This window comes from Rattus norvegicus, chromosome 11 (assembly GCF_021556685.1).
Source record: "Rattus norvegicus strain SHRSP/BbbUtx chromosome 11, alternate assembly SHRSP_T2T, whole genome shotgun sequence".
Classification (NCBI taxonomy): domain Eukaryota; kingdom Metazoa; phylum Chordata; class Mammalia; order Rodentia; family Muridae; genus Rattus; species Rattus norvegicus.
In genome coordinates this window covers 3,245,448-3,260,287 of record NC_141544.1, presented here as the reverse complement: position 1 = coordinate 3,260,287, position 14,840 = coordinate 3,245,448, and the positions used below count along the sequence as shown (strand labels likewise).

Genomic DNA, 14,840 nt, shown 5'->3' with positions numbered 1-14,840 from the left:
CCCCGTGGAGCTCATTATCATGGGTCTCTTGGAAAGTTTGGGGGCGAGTTCTGCATTAATTAAGCCTCATTTGAATAATGAGCACATGCTATTTATTTTATTGTAGAACTGCTCTGAGGGAAGCAGAGAGGCTTCTCCTGTAGGAAGCCTGGTGGCCCGTGGGCCCACCGCCCATCACTTGGGGGAGGGAAGGGGAGGCAGGGGTGCTATTTTAAACTCTCTGTTATTGAAGGAAACATCCATAACTGGAACATTGTGGGGCGGTTTGTCAGCTGTTTCTGTGAGAAAAGGCCTGGGGCAGCGAACGTCTTCTCCAGCCCTTTCCACGCTGCTCTCTGCCGTGCATAGGAGATGGTCTAGTATCTGCCCATCACATCTCCCCAAACCATGTGCTCTTCTTCAGCTGTTATGGGGCTGAGCAGAATGTTGGTGAACTTGGGATCATGTGGCCACCTTAGTGGTCATGAGGGGAACTCCACAGGAAGAGAGGTGTTCTCACACCAAACATCCAGATCTGCCTGATTTTGACCTGGGTGCTTAAAAAGGACGGCATCTCTGCACCAAAAAGCAATGATTCCTCTGTACATATGGATATTTAAACCTTCTCGGGGCTCATGATCTAGTATAGGTAAAACAAGCATCCTATGTGCCTTTTCTCTGTGCTTTTTTTTTTTCAATTGGCTGTGCAGAGTGACTTCTTCTCTCATGTGGTACAGGAAGAAACCAGCCAGATTCCTTCTGCTCTGTAATTAAATCGCATACCTTCATGCCTTTGGCTGCACCCAGCTATCTTCCTTCCCGCAACTACTTTCCCATCAGTCTAGGCCAGAGGTCAGAGCCATAAACAAAAGTACATAAGGCACAAGCCTGATTCTGTTGAGTGTGCGGCTCAAGAATTCACACATGTGGGCACTGACAGGCTGCACACTGGAGCTGCACACACTTAACATTATGATATTGCAGAGGATGGGAGGGGTTGTGCACACATTCCAATTCCATACTTCAGGGTGATACAGGACTTCATGTTCTTGGGGTTTTGGAGCCACCCAGACCCAACGAATGTTCTTCACGCAAACATCATGAGTCTTTAAGCAAGACTTTAAAACAAAGGTGCAGTTATCATATATGTGAAGAGACCCTGTGGTGGTTTGAATGTGCACTGCCCAGGAAATGGCACTATTAGGAGGTTGGCCTTCTTGGAGGAGGGGTCTCTCTGTGGGGGTGAGTTCTTGAAATCCTTCGCCCAGCCACGTGGGAGACACTCTGCTCCTGGCTTCTTTTAGATGAAGATGTAGATCTCTCAGCTCCTTCTCCAGCACCATGTCTGTCTGCACACTGCCAAGCCCTCTGCCTTGATGATCATAGACTGACCCTCTAAACCTGTAAGCCAGCCCTGATTACATGTTGTCCTTGGTCATGGTGTCTCTTCTCAACAATGGAAACCTAACTAAGACCCCAGACTGGATAGTTCATGGGATTGCTCAAATGTCCTTGGCAACATCACTCTTTTATCTTCTGCAGTGGACCAACCCAATCTCTATCCAGTCCAGGGTGTTCCTCCTTTCTTGGTTCTCACAGGACTCCCCTATACAAGGCACTTTCCCTCAGAGTCTCCTAGTGTCTACAATACCACCAGCCATGGCATCCTCTTCATTGATAGGGTGAAGTCTATTCTCGAGGATGGGCACCAAGTCTCCCATGTGATTTTGTAGAGTAGCAAAGCATCTCCAGGGACAGGGCACAGATTCTGGGGCTTAGAGAGACCGCTCAGCCATGAAGAACACGTGTTACTCTTGCAGAGGACCCAGGTTCTATTCCCAGCATCCATATGATGGCTCACAGTTGAACTTTTACCCAGTTTCAGGAGATCTAATGCCCTCTCTTGGCCTCTTCAGACATCAGGCAGGCACGTGGTGCACACAGTTCCGTGTAGCCAGAACATTCACACATTTGATAATATAAACACATCTGATTTTTAAAAGGAATGAGCTTTGCAATATGTGTGATGCTGAGCATGTATCCCAACAGCTCTCTTTTAAGGGGAGGAGGGACACCAGGAGTTTGGAACCCGGTGGCTGTAGGTGAGGGAGGACCGTATGGTCATGTCAGTATAATGCCTCCCGGTTTGGAAGTGTTCATCTCATGGATATGATGGTGCCCATGAGGCAGAGGTCTCAGCACTGAGCTTGGGAATAGTCAGCACTGGGGGAAGGCGGCAGGTGAATGACTACGTCTTTCTTCAAATAAAATGAAAGAGGTTCTTTTCCCCATGTTTTCTGTCATCATAGAGTTCTAAAAACCCCTGTGGTCCAGAAGAACTTAATTTGAAAGTCATTACAATGGAGATGGGGGGGGTGAGCTGACAGTTCAGTAAGGAAATATTTGATGAGCCAACAAAAAAGTGTGAAAGTTAACATTATGAACACGATTAATGAGCAGGGTGGTTGCAAAAATTCATAAAAGAAAATAACAACACAACACGCAGGCACTGGTCTCTTTTGGCTCCTCAGGCTGCTGACTGTGTGTCCTGATTTGTCTGCATTAAATGGTTGAGGCTCTAGGCTTGCCCACATGGCCGATGTTGTCTCTCATCTGAACTTGACAGGGATAACTTTATGTTTTTTTCTGTACACACATTCCTAATGCCATAATCACGTTAGCTGAAGTGGGCTCGGGGGTTTGCCAGCCAGTCAGGGATGAAGAGTCTTAATATGTTTCTTCTTTAAAAACAACAACAAAAACAACAACGACGACAACAGCAGAAGCAACAACAACACCCCAAAACAAACAAACAAAAAACTAACAAGTTTGTATTTATTTTTTAAAACCACAACAACTTCATATTCACCAGAAAAGTAAACTGGAATGTATGTTGTCCTGTGGGTACTTGTTCCTCTCTCTAGAGCGCTATTGTATTAGGGTTTCCAGAGAAACAGAAATGGCAGAATGAATCCACATTTTCTTAGTTAGATTTCCATTGCTGTGTACAGACACCATAGCCAAGGTATCTCTTTTTTTATTTTAAGGCTTGTTTTATTTTAATGACTGATCATGTGAGGCCACAGTGAGGTCACTATGCACAGACAAGAAGGAAAATTTATTTCTTGGTCTCTTCCGCCTTGGACAGAGTCTTGATTATCTTCCCCTTCTTGACCTAGAGGTGCTCCTCTCACAAGTTTTTGTGCGTCCTTGGACTTAGAACTTCGAACATCACCCTGGTCAGCCAGTAGTTTCTTGCGGGCCTCGTCTGCCTTTGGTTTGTGGATCTGCTCCATAAGAATCCATTGGTTTTTGGATACATTCCTTTTGACCTTCAGGTACAGGCTATGACACATATGGCAGTCAATCTTCTTAGATTCGCAGTATCTCCTGAGAAGCCGGTGCAGGATGCTCATCCTTCTCATCCAGGTCACCCTCTCAGGCACCCAAGTGTTGGCAGTGCCCTTTCTCTTCCCTATGACCATATGCCTGCCCTTCAAGGTGTGTTTCTGTCAGCGAGTCTTAGAATGGACAGTTACAGGCTTCCAGATGATCAGGCCATCTTCAATCAGCTTCCTGATCAGCTGAAGGGAGTTGGCATTGGGGACCCCATCATTGGGGTCCAACTGGACCTTCTTTTTAGCACAGTGGAGGACACTAGAGGCAAGACTCTTCTGTAGCCTGAGCATGCTCATGGCTGCAGACGCAGCAGCCAAGGTAACTCTTATACAGGACAAGATTCCACTGCAGCTGGCTTACAGTTTCAGAGGTTCAGTCCATTATCATCATGGCAGGAATCATGGGAGCATCCAGGCAGACTTGGTGCTGGAGGATCCCAAGGTTCTTGATGCACAGGCAGCAGAAAGGGATTGTCTGTACCACTGAGCATAGTTTGAGTATATACAAATCTCAAAGCAAAGCCACCACAGTGGTACACTTCCTCCAAAAATGTCACACCTACTCCAACAAGGCCACACCAATCCAACAATGCAACAGCCACACCAACAATGCCACACCTACTCCAACAAGGCCACACCCTCTTCAAAAAGGCCACACCTACTCCAAAAAGGCCACACCTACTCCAAAAAGGTCACACCTATTCCAACAAGGCCACACCTCCTAATAGTATCACTCCTTATGGGTCAAGCATTCAAACACACCAGTCTATGGTGGCCCACTCCTATAGGAAACCACCAAACACATAAAAGGTAATTTGGCTTACAGGACACTGGATAATCTAACAATGGCTGTCTCATTCAAGGGTACTGAGAACACCATTGGCTGCTCAGTCTATGATCCTTGATGCCTCTGCCATCTTAACGTGGTACTGAAGGCATGTGAGTTTCCTGGAGGCATTGATCTTCAATCTACAATGAGATATCAGAGAAGGTGGTTCGAATATTACCAAAGGAATGCAGCAGCCACAGGTGAGATTAACTTGCCAGTGAGAGTGAAAGCAGGTAGACAAAAATCAAAGCCTCCTTCTTTCACATTCTTAAATCTGGGTTGCCAGCAGAAGGTCCCACCTACACTTAGGGCAAATCTTCCTGATTCAAATAACCTGATCAAGAAAATCCCTCACAAGAGTGCCCAGATGCATGCATTTTAATTGAATTCAGAGCCACTCAAGTCAGCAACCAAGATTAGTGATCACGTCTGCCAACTCTCTCATACAATTTATTTTTCTTGTTTGTTTTATATTTTGGGCCCGAGATTGACCAAGCCGTGCCACTCATATTGCTTAGCCTTGAAGCATTCATCTGCATTCTGTTCTCACTAGAAATCGAGAAGCACATTGTATGTTCACCCCTCTCCTGGCTGATCCCTCCTCACCCAGGAACCAGCCAGCTTGCTGTAACTCCAGTCTCAGAGACTGGATGGCTGATAAACAGGCTTCAAGTCCAAGATCAGAGACCTGGCAAATGTACTGAAGCCTGCTTCCTGGCTTGTAGATGGTGCATTAGCCTATATTTTCCTGGACTGAGAAGGTCCAGCAAGCTCTCTGGGGGTTCTTTTTAAACATAAGTGCACCAATAACACAGAGGAGGAGTCCGTCTTTATGACTGAATCACACCCTCCAAAGTGCTGCTTCCCAAGGATGTAATCTTTGGTGACATCTTCATAGGGGTGGGGTAGGGGAGACATTTAGATCACAGCAACCTCACCCGATAGAGATGGCTCTCCTCCAGCTTGCACCGGCATCATCAGGCTTCTGTGTGGAGGCAGCACAGGCAATGTAAGTCCCAAGCATGTCCCTGTTATGTCTCCTTGGCCCTAATGCCCCTGTACCATGACCCTCACCTTGCAACAGCTGCCCTTGTGTACACCAGAGCTCAGCTTCCCTGATGTCAGGCACCTGGGATCTACCTCTAACTCCTTTTAAACCCATTTGTTAGCTAAAGGATATGGGTCAGCAGGTAAACTGCTTGCTGTACATGCATGGGGACCTGAGCTTAGATCCCCATAGCCAACTTACAAGTCTAAAGAGGTAGCATGCACTCTGACCCCAGAATCAGGGAGACAGGGACCTGGGGACCTCTGAAGTTCACTGGCCACCCCATAGTCAATGTTTTACTTAGGGTTATACTCCTATTAACGGATATCATATCCAAGGTAACTCTTATAAAGACAACATTTAATTGGGGTTGGCTTACAGGTTCAGAGGTTCAGTTAATTACCATCAAGGTGGGAACATGGCAGCATCCAGGAAGGCACAGTGCAGGAGGAGCTGAGAGTTCTACATCTTCATCTGAAGGCTGCTAGGAAAATACTGCCATTCAGGTAGCTAGGATGAGGGTCTTAAAGCCCACACCCACAGTAAGACACTCACTCCAAATTGACCACATCCACTCTAACAGGGCCATACCCTATAAAGCTTCCATCACTCCCTGGGCTGAACATACACGCACACACACATGCAGTCACACAGGCATGCACGCACCCAAACCATCACAGGCATTAGTTCCTAGATCCCAGTGAGAAAAGCCTACCTCAAAAACCAAGACAGGCACTGACAAGATAGCTCAGCATGCAAGGGCACTTGCCACCAACCCTGAGGATCTGAGTTCTATCCCCAAGACTCACAAGGTGGAAGATGGGACTGAATCCTACAACAGGTCCCTTGATATCTACATATGTGTTGTAACATGTATGTGTCTCCCCTGACTAAGGAAAACTATCTAAAAGAGGAATGACACCCAAAATTGTCCTCTGACCTCTACATGCATGCACATACACAAGTCACGAGTGTACACACACGCACACACACACACACACAAACACACAGACACACACGAACACACACACACACACACACCACTTGCCGTGGAGACCAGTCTCATGTAGATGTTTTTCAAGATAATAGTGGTCTTAGTGCAACTCTTGTTCTATTGTCCAAAGAGGGACACATCTCTAATAGGGCCTGGTATGGACAAGGCTTTCCCATCTAACGAAATAGGAAATGGGAACGTTATCTTCCCAATTTCAGGATGAAAATCAATGCAATCTGCTCTGTGACCTTGAACATTCCTGCTTATCTTCAGAAATGATAGCCAGCCATTGCTGTCACCTGGTCAATTGGAAGTGCCAATATGACATTGGGGTGGGACAGGGATGAGAGACAATCTGGTCCTGGTCCACACACAAACCCACAGCTGTAGGGAGCCGTTCCCCACTTCATTTGGCATAGTAGGGACAGCGTCAGAGGGAAAAGGGATTATGCCTCTTAAATAAGAAACAAGCTTATGCAGTTTCATAGGAAATAAGATGACACAAGCTTGGGTTTCTGTTGATTCTTGTCTTGAGTTAGTGAAACACAGATTTCAGCTTTCCCTAATAGGCTCTGGGTTACCTTTTAACAATCTCATCTCAATGCTCCAAATTCCCACTCTTTGTGTGTAATCCCCTTATGGTGCTTGAATCACTCTTGTCAGGCCATTAGTCCTAATTGTTACTTAATGTTTCCTTTTTCAAACACATGGCTTGGGATTAGGGAGACAGCTTGGGGTGGAGCCTGAGGAACTGGACACAAGGTAAAAAACTAAGCATGGATATAAGTTCTTGTACAAAGAATTGGAGAATTCCTGGGATTTATTGCCAGCACTTCTGGCCTATACTTGTGAGATTCAGGCCACAGAGAGACCCTGGGTCAAAAACAAGGTCTGCATGTCACACACATGAACAAAACACACATAGCACATATCCATATATGCATACACATAAATGGGAAAACTTGTTATTAAACATCCATGCATGGAACGAATTTTCCTCCGAAAACCTCCAGAGCACTTTCTTTAAAGAGGAGATAGTTGCAAAAACAGATGCAAGGGAAAAGAAGTTGTAATGGAACCGAGTCTGACACCGCTTTATTATATGGGGATACACGTAGACTTTGATTTTTTTCAAACCTACTTTAAAAAGGGTTCTCAAATGTTTGGAGCCCCCTTCTAGCCCACTGTCCAAAGGTAGGGGAGAAAAGAAGATAAATAGGGCAAGTGGATGTGGACCTGTTTAGAACTAATTCTTTGGGGCAAATCCTATCCGAGCTGTCAGGACACTGGCAGTCCAGTCCTATAGTGTTGGTATACTAATAGTCCAGTAGAAAAAATAATGTCACCAAACACAAATCATCACTGGTAGCACAATCTTGCAGAAACAGTCAGGCCTCCACCAAACTGGCACTAGTCAGCTGGAGTGACCAGAAACAGCTGGAATACCAGGAGTTCTTTGACACACCTGAAAAAGTGAAGGCAGTGAGAATCAAGACCAAGGAGGGATTGCAGGGCAAACAATGCAAGCACCCATTCAGTGTCTACTGAGTCATACTCGTAATCTCTCCCAATATCACGTGACTCGCCTTAACGAAACCCCACATGAGTCTGCATCACAGGACAAACAGAAATTTCCACTTCAGACACCAGAGTGTGAGGAACGAGAGAGAGTGAGACATATGGAACAAACAAGGATATCCCCTTGAATTGTAACATGTCCCCAAATGAGTGGGAAGGGAAGGTACCTCTTTGCCGAGCTGCAAAATTCCATTTAAATCACAGTGGATTCCAACTGGCCTGTTTCCTAAAATTGTTCTGTTGTTACCTGATATACACGCCTATACTTTGTGGCTGATGATGTACCTTCATTCAATAGCTGTAGCTGTCCTTTTGCTACTTTGTAGGTTCTCCTTTCTTTCTCATTCAACCCCCTAACACTAGATAGGAGAGAAAAGAGGAGAGAGGGAAAGGGGTTCTATCACCATTAGACGACCTCCTGTTGATTAGGGGCATCGAGTTCCTTGGGGGGCAAGTTTGATCTTCATTGTCAGGATGTTTAGTTTCTTTTTTGGGCGTGACTATTTAACAAACTGCAACCAACAGCAGCCCACCTCTGGGGCTCTAGAATTTATATGTTCTCTGAAAAGTCTCCAGCATCCCAAATGTTACACACTTGGAAAATCTATCTGCTGCTGGCAAAGTCACGCCCCTGCCAGAGCACGAGGCAAATCATAGTCAGCCACTGTTGACAATCGGAAGCAACACCATACCCCACAGCCTGGGTTAAAACAAAACATACTCTTATAATATTTCTATGTTTTTAAATACACCAAAATTCTCACTGCAAATAGCCAGTTTCATTTGGATATTAGTATAACTGACTTTCTATCCTTTAATCCATGGAGGGCATCCTGATTAGCTTGAATCAGTCATGCTATCTTTGTCCTGTGCATGTCACTGGTGTTGAGGTGCATCAGAAGACTCACTGAGACACACCAAAAATCTTCTGAGGAAAGACTTTTTTCTGCCCGTCACAAATAGGGAGCTATCCAAGACAGTTTCATCTCTCTTCCTCTTCCTCCCATCCAGGGTTGGAGTTCTGCTGTGGAGGACTCTGATGTGTTCTCTGGGGATGCAGCCGCCATCTTGTGACTACATTATAGCCAATCACTGAGGTCAGTAAGACGAGAAAGATGGATGAGCCGAGAGTCATGTGGGATGGCTGGGCTGGTGAACTGATGCTGTGTGTGCTTTGGTTTATCTTCCCAAGTCAATCACACCCTTGGGATTAGGGGACACTGATTGGTTTTATATTTCTGTGACCAGACACATTCCCAGCAGATATATTTATTGTGTTTGCCCTTCTCAGGCCAGAATTACTGCCAGCCTCAATTGAACTCACCTTCTGTCCTATCGTAACCTCACTTTGCCAGCCCCTCCCCAGGCCCTCCTTAGCAATTAGCAACCACACACTCAAATAAGGACCAATGTCCCAGGAGGTGAATGTGATACAACAATTAAAACACACACACACACCAGGAAGGACAATGGAATATTATTTAAAATGTTTCTGCCCAAAGAAGAGTGAAGTCAATATAATTTTAAAGTTACATTCTTTTATCACCCCTCTCCCCGTTAAATGTTTGATAACTATCTCCTAAATATCTGACCTTTCTCAGGACCACAGAACACAGATGATATCCACCCCTGCCTTCTTCATGATTACTGTGGGTGTTAAGTTATACTTCATGGACTTAAGGTATTTCCTTTTTTTGTGCAGCATAAGGCAGATGAGGTTACTTCCAGAAACTTCACATTTTACAAATGCAAAATGCCGCCCTATTGAGAAACAAAGCAAAATCCTTCATAGCTCATGTGGCTTCCTGTCTTCTGATTAGAAATTTAACCCACATGGCATTGTCATGGAAGGAACGTGCACCTTACAGAGAGATTGTGGTCTGACAGAGGAATGGCTTTCAAAGGTCCTGAGGTGGGGTTCTCGGGCTAAGGTGCTGGCTTAGCCTGTAAAGTGTTTGCCATGAAAGTATGAGGCTCTGAGTTCGGTCCCTAGAACCCACGTTAAAAAATAAAAGTCAGACATGGTGGCCTGGAATCCTGGTACCAGAGAGGTGGACAGATGCATCCCCGAAGTTCTCTGGTCCAGCTCGACTGGTATGTTTGGGGTGTAAGTGTGAGACTTTGTTGCAAGAAAACAAAGCAAGGCAGGGTGGACCTGTCTCAGTTACTTCTCTTTGCTTTGATGAAATACTGTGTGAACTATCTCAGGGAGGAAAGGGTTGACTTCAGCATGATCAGTGCCCATCAGGAAGAAAGTCAGGGCAGGAACCGAAGGCAGAGACTTGAAGGCAGCAGCTGAAGCAGAGGCCGTGGAGGAACAACCGCTTACTGGCTTGTTGATTATTGCTTGGTCAACGTGCTTTCTTCTGTAACCAGGACCACCCACCCAGAGGTGGCGCCATCCACAGTGGCCCTCCACATGAAAGACCCCCAAACTTGGGGAGACTCTTGCTCCTGTCACGGGTAGGGTTACCCCCAGGAAACACGAGTAGCCGATCTTGATGTAATCAGCAATAGGCAGTTTTATTTATGAGATCTCGGGCTGACACGTATCCCACACAGGAGATTGAGTCAAGCCCCGAGCCTCTCTAGGCAGGAGCTTATATAGGGAAAACCAGGGGTTTCGTGTGGATACACATAATTGGCTAATACAAAGGGTGCACAGTTACTTTTGGCACGGAGTTACATCAACAAAGCATACGTGTAATCTAGCATCTCAGCAATGTTGGCCGGGCAACTCATCTCACTGCAATAGGGGGATGACCCATCCTCAGGGAGTGAAGAAAGGGGAGGGGGTGGCTCCAGATGGCCAGTGTTCTTGGGAGCTGATAGTCGGGCTGGTGAGCCCTATCTCAAATTCTCTCAGGCGTGTCTGGACTTTGTTTGAGACTAACTTTTTGAAATTTAACTCTTCACACACACCAATCATTATTCCAAAAGATGACTCACAGATCTGTCCACAAGCAAATGCAATGGAGGCAAATCCTCAGCTGATGTCCCCTGAGGTAAAAAAAAAAAAATGTTTAATAAATCCCGACGCGGGGTTACTCACCTCAATGGTTTCTGTTCCCAAATGAAAGAAACATGTCCAACCTCTATATCTAAAGCAGCCCATAGCTGGGCAGCTGCCTACCCTCCATGCTGTTAGAATCCACCTCCCAGCAATAAGTCCAAGTTACTATTTACTAATTTCTATGCTTCATCTTGGCTCTTCTTGACTCCAAGGAGCAGCCCTCTGGGCCATGATCTCTTAGCCCTTTTATAAAGGAGCTCTGCCCTTCTGCATGTTATTTCCTTTCCATGGCAGCCTCTGTCTCCCCTCCTCCACACTCCCCTAAGGCATGGGGACCTCTCTGTCCTGCTTGCTCGAGGACCCAAGCCCGGGAACCCTAAATCCCGTCTCTCTCTCTCTCTCTCTCTCTCTCTCTCTCTCTCTCTCTCTCTCTCTCTCTCTCTCTCTCTCCTTCCCAGCTATCCGCGGCTAGCATCTTTATTCACCAATCAGAATTAACTGCGGGCAGGTTCCCAGAAGCTACGTGCAGACTTTCTCCTGCAAACTAATTTGGGGAACCCAATTAGTATTAGAAAAAAAGCAGCTACAGTCTCCTCTTCCCAGGTGTGTCAACTGGACCACTGAAGGGAGTTGAGCGTGAGACTGAGGAGGACAGCTAAGGTTGACCTCTGACCTCCCATGCTTATGCAACCACACACACGTATGTATTCATTTATTTAATTCCAGAGCAGGATATTGGCATGGAAGGCAGGGAGAGTGGATCTGGGGACAAGTAGATAAAAGAGAAACAGGTATTTGTAATCACCACAGAGAGCTCCCTTCTTTCCTCTCAGAACAAAGGAGACGACAGCCAGAGTTTCCTCTGCCTAACTCTTTAGGGCTTCTCAAGGTCCAACTCCAAAAAGGCAGCGTTTCCCCCCAAGTTTTGTTCAATGATGTGACAGTGTGCATTAAGTTGAAAACAAAAACAAAAACAAAAACAAAACAGCAAAACTTCCCCAAATAGGGCTAAAAGTACCAAGAAAGATTAAAACCATCTTGTTTAACAAGAGACACCTGTTTCTTCCTGTTTGATAAACGGCTGTTTCTCCAATAGTCAGGATTTTTTAAAATTATTAATAAACAAAATAGAAATAGAGTAGAAACAATGAGAATAAGACAAGAAGCGGTTGCTGGTCCTCTGGGGAAACGCTAGGTAGTATCAGGCAAATTTTATTCTGGGAAAGCTCAGGTTTGACAATTCGGGCTGTATGTTATTTCATGGTTTCTCGTGAACTCATCTGAACTTTGGTTTTCATACGTGCACTGAGGCTCCCTTCTGTCTTGGACCTATGTGGTGTTTTGCATGCCCAGGGTGCCTTTCATTCCTCAGACAGATACACTCAGGATTCTTTCAGGTGCTAAGCACAGATTGGTGATAGTCCCACATCATCCTCTCTTTGGTGAGCCTGAGAGAGAACGGGTCAGGGGTCATCTAATAATGCAGACCTTTCATGCAAGTGACAGCTTTATAATATTTTATTTATTAAGAAATGGTAATTTGCTTTGCTTAATTAGTTTATTAATTAGTTAATTAATTAATTAGTGTGTGTGTGTATGTGTGTGTGTGTGTGTGTGTGTGTGTGTGTTTGAACTTGCCACTGCACATGTGTGGACCTCAAGTCCTCAGGCCTGGCAGCAAGGGCCTTGACCTGCTGAGCATCTCACCAGCCTGGAGCAAAATGCTGAGAAAAGGAGGCAATGGGCCTTGAATGAAGTGTTTTCTTTTTTTTTTTATTTTCCGTGCTGGGGATTGAACACAGGACCTTGTGCTTGTTAGGAAAGCGCTGTACCAATGAGCCAAATCCCCAACCCCAGGTGTTTTCTTTTTAATCTCTTTTATTATTGTTTGAGAATTTATGTAGATGCATGTAAGGCATATTTGTTCAAATGCAGCCCTTCATTCCCTCCCTTCCATTCCCTTGTAAAGTCTGTGTTACAGGAAATGTCTAGAGAAGTGTGGATTATTGGAAGCCCTGGGTCAGGTCTCAACTGCTCACATCGTCCCTTCAGGAAGACCTGGTGATTAATTGGACGATTAGCCTCTTAGTGGGTGAGAAATTCCCCATTATTTACATTTTAAATGTCTAATTAGGCCCTGTGGGAGGCAGATTCTTATAACTCAGAAAAGCCTTCAATCCCCTTCACACCTGTCCCCAGCCCAGTGCCAAACCTAGAGGACTCTTGTGTTTGGTGAGGATTGTCCTGGTGTGCTCTGGGATTTCTGCATTTGCTTGAGGACTCTGGGTTTTGGTGTGACTCAGACAGCACAGGGCTCCTGGATTCTCTGGATTTCCATTTGAGAACTCCAGTCCTTGTGCAGACTTGTTTGACAGGATGTCTGTACTGCTCTTGGCGTTCCCATTAGGGGCTGATGACTACTCTGGCTCACTAATCTCTCACTGGAGTCTGGCCTCCAAGTTTTGCCCTTCAGACTCTTTGTATTTACTTCAGGGAGGGAGCATAGAGCAGGGCTTAGCAGAAAAGATGCTGTGCCTCTGAGTCGAGGGAGGGTGTGAACTTGGGACAACTGCAGTTTGTCTGATGTTTGATGTCTGGATTTGCCTTCCCTGAGATTTTTGCCCACCCCCCATCCCTGCTACTTCCTTTCTTTGCCCTCCCTTCCTGTCCTCCATCCTTCCCCACTTCTTTTCCATGGTGAAGACCATTGCTTCATAACATCTTATTATTAGACATAACAGAGACAAAGACATTGGACCTTGTAGTCACATGACTTCATACAGGAGACAAAGATACTCAACATTCCAAGGCTGAAGAGGTTGGTCCCTGCTTCCCTCTGGTGTGCCCCCTCCCTTTCTTGGAAAGTTTGAATGCGAAATGCTCCTCAGAGACTGTAAATGAAGAAACACAGCTCTCACCTTAAGGGACTAAGGGTGATTTATTCTGGAGCCATATAGAATGATCATGGTCCAGGAAGACAAATTTAGGTCACCCCTTATTCCAGTGTGGACGCAGTTTCATGAAGTTTCATAGTTTTACAGAACAAAGAAAGTTATAATGCAGAGAAAAACAAAATATGCTGGTGGGCACACAAGCAAGGCAGTTAAAGCAAATTGGGGGGATCTTTTTTATGTCCCCACGATGCTATCTGATGACATTCTTAGCTTTTGGATTGGTGGTTTCTAGGAGTTTACTAAGTTAATAGATTCCATTTTTTTTTAAATCTGTGACACAGATTAGTTTTGACAAAGAGGTAGACAAAGAATTCAGGGGGCTAAAATTATCAGGTAATTAGGCTCTGGATCAGCAACATCCCAACATCTCCTCACCACTGCAGCTCTAACCAGCCAGTCAGCTTTCGCAGACAGCTTCTTCCTAGAAATTCTCATTTAAAGGGCACACATGTTTAAACAGTCGGACCTCAGTTGCTTGCACCATTTTGTGAAGGGATTGTGGAGCATCTTGGACACGGGGAAAAGCTGGCACCCGTAGAGCCACAGAGGCAGACTGCGAGGTCCATGGCCTGCCTGTCCCTGACTCCAGCCTGCTTCTCTATATCGTGGGAGCTCGGTGGACAGTGTCAGCCTCCTTTTTCTTCTGTCAGGTACTTTGTTACGACAGTAAGGGAACTGGTTATTGCAATTAAGAGCAGTTCAACTAACTAGAAGCAGTCTTGAGAGTCAAGGGTACCGTTCTGGCTTTGTGCTGGGTGAGGAGTTGGTGAAGATGCTGTTGTCTCCTTCCAGAATGATGAGTTGACATCTTTACATGCAAATGTCTGTGTGTGTCATTGATTGGAAGGCAGTGCCTTACCCATTGTAGCCGAGTGAAGCTGATCCCATATGGACAGGAGTTGACTCCCGCTCCATTGCTGTGGACTTCTGAGCCCATGAGAAGAATGGGAAGCAGAGGAGGTCACTATGTGACAAAAGAGGCAGGGATGGACGATGTGTCCACAAGCAAAGGGTGGTGGCATCCTGCAGAAACAAGGGGAGTTCTCT

The 14,840-nt window shown here is 45.6% G+C and overlaps 1 pseudogene; it reads right to left on the bottom strand.

Moving 5' to 3' along the window:
* Positions 1-3,097: 3,097 nt before the first annotated feature.
* On the bottom strand, positions 3,098-3,674 carry LOC148002415 (large ribosomal subunit protein eL19 pseudogene; annotated as a pseudogene).
* Positions 3,675-14,840: the final 11,166 nt, after the last annotated feature.